The following is a 13,256-nucleotide window of genomic DNA, read 5'->3' as shown; positions in this document are numbered from 1 at the left end:
TGTGGAGACAGCTGGATCAGTGTGGGGCAGGACCAGGAGTCAAAACACATGGGCTTTATCCAAACCCTGCCTTCGACTTGCTAGGTAACGTCAGGCAAGTTATTTTGCTTCTGCGAACCTCAGTCTTATCTTCTGTAAAATGGTGATGATATGGCTGTGCTACTCTGAGGGGGAAAGAGGAGACCTTCAGTAGGTCTCCTAAGACAGGGAGGAATCTCTTAGTAGGTCTTTGATAATGGTGGCTTCTTTCTGGGGCAGAGGTCATCACCTGGGCCTGGACAAGGAGGACTACCTGGGAGAGAGGACTACAGGATAATGGTGCGAGGCTTCAGCATGAGCCTGTTCAAGTCAGAACCGTGACTCCACCACTTACCAGCAATGAGATCTTAGGCTCCTTCTGCACATCTGTGCCTCAGTTTCCTCATCACTATAACAAGGACAACAATGATACCTACCTATTACTTAATCTATGCAAAGTACTAGGACCAAAGAGTGCCAGTCCAGGCTTCATCCCTCCAGCCGCCCTCCCACCCTCTCTTGTGGGGGGATATGCCAGTCTCCCCACTTCCAAGCAGGAGGGCTGAGGGCCATGGAACAATCTTAATGAGCCCAGTGAAGAGTTTGAACGGGGGTTATTTTTTGCTCTTTGAAAGGCACATATCCAGGACTTCCTGCGGTCTGACGGTTTGCATCTGCTTGTCAGAGATGTTCCAGACTTTCAGGGGACGGTTCGCTTCAAAGACATTTTGTCAGAGCAACAGGGAATACATCTGAGCATTTGCTAGTTAAGTCAATATTGCTTATAATTTCTTCCCACACTCATCTGAGTTGGGGAGGAGGGAAGTGGATAGGCTGTGTAACATTTTGAGTTTCAACAATATGACAGACCCTGTATGCACGTGAACTTGGCAGATCTGAGACCTGTGGGAGAGTGGCACGCACCCATGGTCATCCAGAGCCAGGATTTGACACTAGATCTGATGGATCCCAGTGCAGACTGTGGTCTCTTGGAAAAGTAAGACAAGGGATGCTGCCAACACATGTTGCCAGCCAAAGGCTGCCCTCTTGGACCACATGTTGCCAGCACGGAGCAGGGTTCTGCTAGAAGGTGGGTGGGGACCGAGGAGTGGCCTGTCAGTTTAGACGTAGGATGCAGGGCATGTTCCCAGCAGCCACATTCAGCATAAAAGAACCTCAGCAAAGGACGTAGAGGGTCATTTACAGCCACTTAGTCACAGTCCCGGAGTGGGCTTAGGTTTCAATCAAGGTTGTCTTCGTCACCCTGAGCAAGATGGCCTAACATCACTTTCTTCTCTAAACTTCCCATCTGGTTCAAGGAGCTTCTTTTAATCCTTGGGACGACTGGGGGAGGGGCAGCAGTGAGCAGAAAACTCTCGTGCAGCAAAGCCCAGAGGCTTAAGGAACCCTCAGCCTTCCCCACCCTCCCAGTGCCCAAATTCCACCAAGGGGAGGGTTGCCCTGATTCAGTCCCAGGCTGGGGGAGGACGTTTCCAGAGCTCCTGTTGTAGGCCAAATGCTGTGGCAGGTGTCTCAGTTTACATGTTATTTCATTTAATACTCCATCAAACCCTGTGATGTAGAGATAATTATTCAGTTGCACAGATGAGGAAACTCAGGCTAAACTCCATGTTAAAACTTACCACGGTCCCAAAGGAAGTCATAGCAACAACTGCCCTATTGAGTAACTGCCTGTGCCAGGTACTTTGCTGAGCCCTTTCAGGCATGAGCTCATTTGCAGTATTTCATGAAATTGAAGAAAAGGACACAACAACTGAGAGGGTCAGCATTACTTTATGTGCCAGTAAGAAAGGAAAATACTACTAGTTATACTATAACGCAATGCTAAGAGGCCACTGATGTTAGGATGTGGAAACATGTATATTTTGTGAACTACATTCACACAACAGCAAAATATGTGGCATCACTCACAATTTACAGATGGGGAAATGAAGACAGCGAGTGACAGAGCTAGACCCCAACCCAGGGCTGCCTGCAACTAGAGCCTAATCTCTTCCACCATCACTGACTAAGCACCTACTCTGTCCCAAGGTGCTGTCCCATCTCGTCCAGACTCCATGGCAAACCTGTGGGGCTGCACTGGTGTCTTCACTGTGTCCTCACATGGCCTTTCCTCTGTGCACATGGAGAGGGAGACAGCTCTTGTGTCTCCCCCTCACCTTAGAAGGACAGTAACCCAATCAGCATAGGGCCTCCATCCATACTGACCTCGTTGGACTTTACTGCCTCCTCAAAGGCCCCAGCTCCAAACACAGTCACACTGAGGGCTAAGGCTTTGACAAGTGAATCTGAAGGGGACACAGCTCGCTCTGCAACGGGTGTGAATAACTGACTCCCGAGGCCAGTGGTGTATTGATCTGTCCACTGCAATCCTTCCTAGTGGTCAAAACATGTAAGGTCAAGTCTACAGAAGGGCGACATCTGTTCAGGTCCCCCTCAAAGCCTTTCATGGGTGCACACGGCAGACTTAAACTATCACTAGGAGCCATGTAAGACCATGAGCCCAGCCACTCAAAATTGGAAACATTTAGTGGGAAATAATGGCTTTCGTAAGGTTGTACGGTACTCTGGCCTGTGGGAGAGACATGGCCCAGTGCGCTGACCAGGGTGGCATTTCCAGGGATGGTGGAAAGGATCGTGAGTTTGAGGATTAACAGGAAGTTATGGATGGGCTTTCACAATTATAATGAGCCCCCCACGAATATTAATTACTTGGGGAATTATGGATCACCGTGTGGTGTTATAAACTGTGTAGGTACAAAGCGACTTTTTCTTTTTGGAAAACGACATAAAATTCAATTGAACATGGCCCCACTTGGTACAGAGCTGGGCTAAGAAGATTGAACCTGAGAACTCACCCTCACCTCTGAGAGTTCAGTGGCCCCAGAGTATAAACTTTCATTCCACATCTTTATTTTTCAATTACAGCTTGCACTTGATATTATTTTGTATTAGCTTCTGGTGTACAGCATCGTGGTTAGACAGTCATGTGTTTTACAAAGTGGTCCCCCCGATATTTCCACTACCCGCCTGGCCCCATCCACAGTTATTACGATATTACTGACTGTATTCCCTACGCTGTGCTTTACATCCCCGTGACTTTTCTGTAACTACCCATCTACACTTCTCAGTCCCTTCACCGTTTTCACCCAGCTCCCCAACCCTTCTCCCCTCTGGCATCCACCAGTCTGTCCTCTTCGATGCCGCGTCTTACCCTTCCAGAGTCCACCCACTTTATGCTATGCCCCCAGCTCCACCCGCAACATCCTGAAAAGCTCCCGGAAGGGAGACAATAAAAGACGCATTTTATGGCAGCTGCTCTGTGCACACAGGGCCTACACGCCAGGCCATCTCAGGCTCAGAGGGATGCAACAGAGCCTTAATGATGCCGTGTCACAAGCCCAGGGAGCAAATCCATCCAGGCCCCTGAGCACAGAACCCCAGGGAGGGTTCTGCTCCTCGAGCTCCCGCTGCAGCAATGGATCCCAGAGGGAGAGGGCACTGAACCTCCTCCTGCCTCGGGGCCCTCACTGGGCCTTCCTGGCCTCCCGGTGGAGTGTGGGGCATGGAATTGTTCAAGTGCTGCCCCCACCTAGAGAATTACTGTGGGGATGAACTGAACCTGCACTAGTGGTCAGCGCAGGGGCTCAACCAACATCCCCTCCTTCCTACTCAGAGTTAGACTGAAAAGCCTGGTGCTGATTTGGCTGAAAATCCTCAAACCTAGCTCAGAGTCTGTGGTGGGCTCCGGCAGGGTTGGGGAGAGGTGGCAGGTGGCCCTGGGGAGGACAGGAGGGCCACAGAGGCCAGAGCTGGCAGGCTTGCCTTGTGTTCAGCCTGCCCGACACCTGGTACCTATTCGCTCACACTCCCAGCCTGGGCAAAAGCCACCCTGAGACAATGCACAGCTCCCCCAGTGCCCGCCCCCACCCAGATGTGTGGAAAGTGGATTTGAAGTGGAGCTAAAAGCCAGCACTGTGGCAAATACATTGAGGTGGGCTTCAATTTAAGAAAACCCACTAAGTGAACATTTCAACCTGGATCCAACATCTCTTTCAAATATACCCACTGAGAAAACCAAGGTCATAAAAGGCCCCCATTGCAAAAAAGACTGTGAACTGAGGCTACTCTGTACCCCCACAAATACACACTTGACCTCAACCCAAACCCCTCACCCCACCCCATACAGGAATGTCTGCATTGCTACATAAAGCTAATAATGTATTAAAGAAAAACAGTGGGGTGACTGGCATTGAAACTAGAGGACCAGCCCAGGAGCAGAGGGAAGGCCCAGGTGGGACCACAGTAAGGAAACAGACAGCTCGGGGCTGCCAGGTGTACTGTATGCGGGCAATGTTCACACTTTAGTCTGAGTTAGTGGAACTTCCTGCTGTCGGGCAGTACACAGCTTGCGCAGCTGTGCACAGCAGCTCCAAAACGGTTCAATTTAGCACAGACTGAGGTCAGTCCTGCTGGCTTCATCCGGACTCTCCAGTGGGTGAGGCACAAGGGTGGACTGAGGGATCTTCTCAGAAAGATGGAAATGTAACCAGGAAAAACAAAAAGGAAGGAGAGGAAGGGAAGAAAAGACAGGGAAGAGATGCAGTCTAGAACCCAAATGGCCACTTTCCAGCTTACAGAGCTGAGTGTGGGTCAGAGAAGGGGGCCAGGGAGCCAGGACCCCCTGGTACCATATTATGAAGACCCCCCACAGCACTGAGGTGTCAAGGGGAGAACCTTCCTGGGCCCTCCCTGGGCAGAAAAAGACAAGGAAACACTTAAGGCTGAAGCCCAGTGCAGGGTTGGAAGGAGTGAGGAAATGCAAGTGTGTGCACGATGAAGTGTCTGGCCCATATCTGCCTGTGGGTGAATGGCCAAGCCAGGGCTGTGGGACTCTCAGCTCATTCCTGGGCATGAGGCCGCCTCCCCGCCAGCATCCCTGCAACACTTTCCCTCTCCCTGTTTCAACCAACAAATCACACACTAAGGCAATTTGCTGAGAACAGGCTGCCAGCAGCGCAGCCCACACTTGCCCAAGAAATTGTGTCCGGATGAAGATGTGATTATAATGATGCGTCGGCATGCACAGACACGCTGAAAACACTCCTGCAAGGCAGCTCTTCCACTGGGCCGGGGAGGGCCGGGGCAGGGGCGGGGGCGGGGGGAGTAGCAGGGCTGCTTCCTGAGAGTGATGTATACCTGCTGCAAATGCAGGAGTCACAGTCAAAGAGAACGTCACAGTCAAACAGAACATTTCAGTCACCTGGGGCTGCTCCCTGACACTGAACACTCACCCATACACCTGCCTTTCTGGGCTGCCGGAGGCTCCCCCTTCAATCCAGGCCAGGTCTTTGCCTCTACCCAGAACACCCTTCCCACACCTGATCTGCCTAATGAGCCACAGTCATTCTAGACTCGGGTCAAAGCCGACCACCCTCTCCACAAAGTCTTTTCAGATCCCCCCATTCCGAGTTGGTCTGGCCATGCCCCCTCAGTGCCCCCCACTACTTGTGTGCACTGTTACTCCATGATATCACTTGCTTTGGTATGTATGTGCATGCCTGTTCTTTCTGGACTGTGAGCCCTGTTTGTGAAAGATGAATAAGAACCACATCTTATTCATCCTCATGGCCTCAATTCCTAGCAGTGTTCCTAGAATGGATTAGGTGCTAACTAAATATTTAATGGGCATGGACGGCAGATGAGTGGCTAGTTTTGTGGATGGATGAATGGATGGGTGGTTGGATGGATGGAAATAAAGCGGCAGAGGCTGTCTGCCCCATGGCACCAAAGCAGGAAGGATTCCTGTACGGCTTCAGAGGCATATACACCTAGAGCCAGGAAGCCCAAGGTGAAAGTCATGTTAGAATGACTTTCAAAAAACACCCTGTTGCTCGTTTGCATAAACAATTCACATTTTCTGCTCTGTTTCGTGCTCTCCACTCAAACCCTTTTGCAATGGATATAACCTTATTATTTTATTATTGGTCACAAACCACAGGTAATTCACTTTTTCCATTGATTTTTGTTGCTTGTTAAAGTGCTGCATCAGCCGGTACTGCTTAGTTTCCAGCCAGCTCAACAAATCACTGGTGTGATCCCAGCACCGGATTCCGACTGGGCAAATCCTCCTGTGGTCCAGACGGCACCACCACCAGTCGAGGATGCTCCCACCTGAGGGCAGTCACAGCCTGAATTTTATACAATGCATAAGCATTTTCACCTGCTGCACGTGACTCTGTAAGAGTGGGTAGTCTGATGGCTTCTGCAGATGAGGCCTCCCCAAATTGGAACTTCGTCTCAGTTCCAGTTTCAATCAAATGACAGTGTTTAGGTAAGTTCTAAGATCGTATCTGTGAGGGATTGGTGATGTCTTCCATGTGCCCAGAACTGGGGGAGGGGAAGCAGTCACTAGTTTGCCTTATAGACTACCACCTGGACTATATTACACTGCATCTGGAGGTTAGCTAGTCAAACCCAGATGCTGCAGATAAAAATGCTAAGACCTCTAGAGCAGACAGCAGGATAGCAGCCAAGCCAAGATAGAATGTCTTCTGACTCCCAGTCAGGAGCCCTGCAGCTGGACAGAACTGGGTTCGATTCCTGCCTCTGCTGCTTCCTAGCTGTGTGGTGCTGGGTAATAATATTTAACTTGCAAGGCTGTTACGAGGACTAAACTGTTCAGTGACCCTATGCAATATCTCCCATATCAGGGTCTGAAGAACGCATGTTCCTGTGTCTCGTGTCTCTGCCACCGCTCCACCCACCCACCCTGTAATTGCCTCTGCTTCCTGCAGACCCCACCCCCATGGTAGTCAAGGCGGGGTAGGTAGTTATTAAAACGTATAGTCTGCTGGGTTTTAATTCCAGCTCTACCACTTACTATGCATGCCCATAGTCACTGAAATGTGTAGTCTCCCCGAATACACAGTGGAGATCTCAGACATGCCGGCCCCATAGGTTGTTGCAAGGATCAAGGAGCCAGTACAGAGTGCGTGCCAAGGGTTCGGTAAGCATCAGCCATGTCCGCACCACTAGTTAGTCTACAGGCAGCCTCCTGGGCCGGTAGTACCTACTCTTACAGGGTCATTGTGAGGACTGAAAGGGACAATGCCCTGAAAACACCTACCTGGCACATAGCAGGTGTGCTCCAACTCGTAGGTGTTATTATTGCTCAGTCTCTTTATGATGACTTGTGCTTCTTCCTGATGCCATCTCTTCTGCTTTGACCTTGTGGGTTGAACTCTCCCTGCAGCTGGCAGAGACGGGGGTAGGAAGGATGGGGTGCCTCACTGCTTCTGTGCTGTCTGCAAGGACATTTCTCCCCTGAGACCCCATTGCTGCCTCTGTTACCAACTGATTTGTAGATTTGATTTTAGTATTTGATTGGATTTTTAGTATTGTTTAAAAAGAACACAATATAACCATTTGTGAACATGCTTAAATCACTCAGCAGGATGCAATAAAAACATCAAACTGAAAATTATGTCTTAAAAAGCAGGCTCTGATTTCCCGTCCAGTGGGGTGAGCAAGGCAGAAGTTTACTCTGCAGTGGAAGGTGGAAAATGAGGCGAGGAGGGGTGAGGGGAATCCCAGGACACAGCTAGAAGCAGTGGAACTCACAGGGCCACCTGACCCCAGAACCTGGGGGCTCTCAGAGCACAGTACCCCCCTTACAAATGGGCCAGGGAAGCCCAGAGAAGTTGAGTGGCATGCCCAACATCACACAGGAAAACTTGCCCTCAGCTAGTCTGAGACTCAGATGTGATTAGGTGCTGAGTCCCCCTCAGTGCAGAGCCCAGGGGGACCACCAGGGTGGGTCTTTTGCTGTTGCTTGACGTGGAGACGGCAGCCCCTTGCACTCACCTTTTGTACCTGGGCTAGGAGAAAGCAGGATGGCTCTGGCAATTCATTCATTCATCCCACAAACAAGTATCAGGCAGCTACTATGTGCCAGATCCTGTACTGGAGGCCTGAGGTCTGGTTAGCAGGAAGGGATATGGGTGTGGCTGGAGAGGGGAATGCCCACTGGGACAGGCAGGTGGGACCAGCCCCAGACTGACACATGGAATGAAGGACTTTCATAAGTGCCTCCGTAATGTGTAAATATGGCGCAAGGGGTTTCCATGCCTATTGTCTCATTTAACCCTCAGGGAAGCCTTGTGAGTTGCAGATTATTAGCTCCATTTTGTAGATAAGGAAATTGAGGCCCAGAGTAGTTAGGTAACTTAGCCAAGGCAGCATAGCCTATCGGTGGTGGCACTGTGTTATTCCTATTACCCCTCAGCTGTGTGGGCTGGGGGAGGAGGAAGGCAACAGACCACAGGATCTGGGAACATACCCTAAGATGGTAGCAGAAGGGGTCTCAAGAAAACAGAAGCCCCAGAGAGTAGGTACCCACTTGTTTTTTTCGGGGTTGTTTTTATTAAAAGATTTAATTTATTTTTAGATAGAGGGGAAGGGAGGGACAAAGAGAAGGAAAGAAACATCAATGTGTGGTTGCCTCTCATGACCCCTCTACTGGGGACCCGGCCTGCAACCCAGGCATGTGCCCTGACTGGGAATTGAACCAGTAACCCTGTGGTTTGCAGGCCAGTACTCAATCCACTGAGCCACATGAGCCAGGTTCAGGTGCCCAGTTTTATTCACCTCTTCAACCCAGTGCCCAGCCCAGTGCCTGGCGCAGCATAGGGGTTAATGGAGTACACTGGGCTGAGCCACCAGGCTGGCTGGGTGAACAGAAGCCCCTCTGAGGCTTATGTAACAGCCCAGACTGCCCCCCACTCCTGTTCCTGCACCCCCAGAGACCACCCCCCTCAGGCTAAGCACTGCCTGGTCAATGGGAGCCTCTGTGAGCAAGCTGAGCACCCCTTCTGACTGTGTTCTCTGCAAAACAGAGGACAAAGGGGATTTCTTTTCCTCCACTCTCAAGCTACTTTTCCCCAGAGTGAGGGCTCTCTGCTGGTTCTCAGCTGAGGCCACACTGGCCTCATCTTGATTCGTTTCTCCAAACACGCAAAAGGAAGAAAACACGTTCAACCCAAATATTTAGACCAGATCAATCATCTGAGAGCAGATGATTGCCATGAGATGCATACCGTCGGCACTGAAGACTCCGGGAGAGGTTAGACACTGTCTGACCAAGACTCTTTATTGTGTGGAGCAGATGTGTAAGACTCAGAGGAATTACAGTTTTCTGGCATTCACGTGGGTGGGAGTTCAAACTCTGCACTGTAAGCTTTGGCTTCCCTGAGACACACTTGAGGGCACTGGAGGTCCCAGAAGACTGAGCACAAAATTCTGGGCTCCACGCCTGCACCTGCGCCTGCACCCACAGCAGCTCGCCCTTGCTTGTTTGTTATATTGGCATCCATGTCCTACTGGATTTGAAGAGCAGCGGGGTGGTGGGAGCGGGGAGTTCTATGGCTTTTGAAAGTTGGCAAATCACTCTACAAAGTCAGGGTTGCAGAGTCAAGGGACCTGGAATCAAGGTAGCTGGTGACCCAGGGAAACGTGCATAACCTGATGGAGCCTCGGTTTCCTCATCTGTAAAACTGTGGAATGTGGCTGCCGGATGGGGCGGTGAAACAAGCTGACTCAAGCTCGGGGCCTTCACAGTGCCTGACGCCTGCAGGGCTCCCATCAAACGGAACCGCCCATCTGCCCAGAAGCCCCCGCAGTGCTCCTCTCACAACGCCGCCCACCACGTTTCATTCCAGCACACTGATGGGGGCGGGGGCAAAGCTGCTCAGCGCGGGCTTTCTGGCCAACAACACGTGGGTGGACCTCCCAGAGAGGAGACTCCAGAGGTAGCGTGAAACAAGCGTGAGCCTCAAGTCGTCAGAGCGTCCCTCCATGTTTCCGGTCACTGGAGTGTGTGCCTGGGTTAGGGATGCAAAGGCACAGCCAGGCAGGCTGTGTGCCCGTCACAGGCCTCCGTGAGCCGACCCCTCGACCCCTGGAGAGGAGGCGGGAAGTCAGGAGCGACTCAGTGAGACTGTGGCTCCAGTGTCTTCAGCATCTGTTATGCACCAGGCATTCTGAGAGATGTTTTGCCTTGTTAAAGAACCAGGCAGAAAAAAATATCTTAACATTTTAACTTTTGAATTCCTGTAGACCTGCCTTCCCTTGGGAAAACTTGAGACTAGGTTGGTGCTGCTCCTGGCCAGGGTAGCACAGCGCGTGAGGAGGGAAAACGGAGAAGGACCGACACTGGGCAGGTGAGGCAGCTTTGCTCTGATGCAGACCCTCCTCCTACTCTTTCTGGCACCTTCCGCGTGTTCTAATGCCTCCAGTGGCTTTCTGGGAACCTCACAGGAGTCTGAGATTCACAACCTGTCCATATGACCCCACAGAGGCTGGAAGATGTCGGTCAAGGCCGGGCCACATGTACCTCGTGTTCAAAACTCTCAGTCGCCCTCAGAGACAGCGAATACCTCAGGGCGACTTTCACGCAGAAAGAGAGGTCGGAGAGGCTCGGCCACTCGCTNGTTGGTGCTGCTCCTCGCCAGGGTAGCACAGCGCGTGAGGAGGGAAAACGGAGAAGGACCGACACTGGGCAGGTGAGGCAGCTTTGCTCTGATGCAGACCCTCCTCCTACTCTTTCTGGCACCTTCCGCGTGTTCTAATGCCTCCAGTGGCTTTCTGGGAACCTCACAGGAGTCTGAGATTCACAACCTGTCCATATGACCCCACAGAGGCTGGAAGATGTCGGTCAAGGCCGGGCCACATGTACCTCGTGTTCAAAACTCTCAGTCGCCCTCAGAGACAGCGAATACCTCAGGGCGACTTTCACGGAGAAAGAGAGGTTGGAGAGGCTCGGCCACTCGCTCAGGGGCCCCCGCTGAGGAAGTGGCAGAGACAGGATGGAACCCCGACTGGGCCTGACCACAGAGCACCAGCAGGCTCTTCACAGGGCTGCTCTCCGCAGGCACAGAGCCAGGATTTCAGCCGGTGGGTAAGTGAGAGAGAGGAGGAAGCCAGGCGGACCAGAACCAAGACCCTGACCTAGGCCAGAGGGGAACCTGAAGGGCTACCCCCAAGCCTGAAGTGATTTGGTCCGGGTGAGCACCTTCTGCCATTCCTGAAGCGAGAGGACAACTGGCTACTGTAACAAAAGAGCCAGGTGGGCATCGGGTGAGGTAGGTGGGCCTCTCTGCTGCTTTCTCTCTCCTCTTGCCTTTCCTACCCTTCCCAGGAGCAGAATGAATATATTCTCGTGTGGTTTCATCATCCTTTCAGGACCTCCCCACCCCCACAGGGGCATCCCAGCCAAGGCCACAGGCACAGGCTGCAGACACAAGGCAAAGGCCAAGTGAGCTTGGCAAGGGCCTGCGAGAATGTCCTATATCCTTGGATCGCTCAGACGGCAGACGGGCCTTGAGCTGCTCTGCTACCTACAGCGCCACCTGCTGCCCGGCCTCAGGCTCTGTGGTCTGGGACAGGCTGGGACAGCTAGTAGCTGCGGATCAGTGCAGGGTGTCCCCAGGGCAGCAAGGAGCAAACACAAGCTCCTAGCAACAAAATAAAAAAGACTGTAAAGAGAAGCCTCAAGGCAGTGGAGCAAGAAAGGCAAGCACCCCAGGATTCAGTCACAAAAGTTCTGAGTTCTTCGCTCAATTCGAAAGTCTAAGCAGTTGTCTCAAGCCACCAATTCCACGGCCCAGGGAGAAAAACACAGAAGTGAGGACAAGCAGTCAAGTAAATGCAGGAACGTGTCTAGGCTCAATCCTGGGCAGCTCTTCTCTGTCCCTGGGCTGCCCCCCACCCAGCTCCCACAGCTTCGTTACACACCAGGGCCTCCCACGTTCCCATCTCCGGCCCAGATCTCTCTCTCTGCTCAGACTCCGAGACCCAGCCGCCTGGTGTTGTTTTGACCTGGATGTCTGAACTGGCAGGAGCCCTTACCCCAATAAACCCAACTCAAAATAACATGATGCCAAAAGGGGGGGATTTGCTGGCTGTAAAATCAAGTTGTAAGGAGAGCAGAAGTGGAGCTGGAGTATTTGCTAAATAAATGAAAGGATGGGAAAACGTGAAAGAGTTTCTTAGGGGATGGGAGGGAGCCAAGGCTTGGTGAGCACCTACCAGCTTCTGGGAAATTATTTAATCAGAGGAGACTAAGTGCTGGGGATCGGGGCTGGGAAGTCTGCCCCACGCCACACAGCCAGCCCATGAAAGAGTGGGTCAAGGCTCTGTCTGTCTCACTGCGCTGCTTCTGGTTCTTAAATCACAATAATATATTTAGAGTCCATGATTAAACATAGGGACTTGAGAGACTTTAGAACTCACCTCATTCACTACATACTCATTGTTTGATTCGCTCTCTTCACACCCCAGCCAGGTTGCTGGGTAGCTTCTCCTTGAATACCCCTCACGATCAGGAACTTACTCCCCAGATGGCGATTTTATCTTTGAATCATACGATAGGTTAGAAAGTCGAGACAGCATTTTTCCGTCATTCAGATTAAATAAGCCCCTAGCTGGGTAGCTCAGTTGGTTAGAGCATCATCCCATTTCTCCAGGGTTGTGGGTTCAGTCCCCGGTCAGGGCACATGTAAGAATCAACAAATGGATGCATAAATAAGTGGAACAACAAACTGATATCTCTCTCTCTCTCTCTCTCAAATCAATAAATTAAAAAATTGTTTAAGATTAAAGAAGGTGATGCATGTAATGTGCCTACCATGGTGCCTGCAACTGCTGTCACAGTCTCCACTCCCCTTTTTACAAACTGTTCTGGTGTCTGTCTTTCCCTTGGGTTGCCTGAAAACAAATCTAATTCGTTTTCCCTGAGACAGCCCTTCAGATATTTGAAGGCAGTGCTTCAGGGTCCCCCAAGGGCACTGCCTGCCCAGGATAAACAAATACTCCAACCTACTTTTAGACACTCACTGGTGAGCAGGAGCTGATACTGTACACGCTGTGATTTTCCAGCTGCTGGGGCATGTGAGGCCTCAGAAACACTGGTGGAACACATGAGGAGCCAGCCTCAGCAGGGGGCCGTGGTGCCTGGACCATGGCCTCTGCCAAGAAAGGAAAGTGGTTGACCCTGACCAGACCTTGGCTCATCAACAGAGCTTCACCAGCTACCTTCTCGGGCCACCCAGGGCGGGACCCTGTTTTAGTAGACGAAAAAGAAATGAGAAACCCCGCGAAGTTAGTATACCTCATTTCAGACCCCCAGCCTTGCCAAAAGTCAGTTTGTGTGTTTGTAG

This window comes from Sturnira hondurensis, unplaced genomic scaffold (genome assembly GCF_014824575.4).
Source record: "Sturnira hondurensis isolate 20B ecotype Veracruz unplaced genomic scaffold, ASM1482457v3 Scaffold0009944, whole genome shotgun sequence".
NCBI classification, from domain to species: domain Eukaryota; kingdom Metazoa; phylum Chordata; class Mammalia; order Chiroptera; family Phyllostomidae; genus Sturnira; species Sturnira hondurensis.
The sequence above is the reverse complement of the archived record's forward strand: the minus strand, read 5'-3'. Positions refer to the sequence as shown.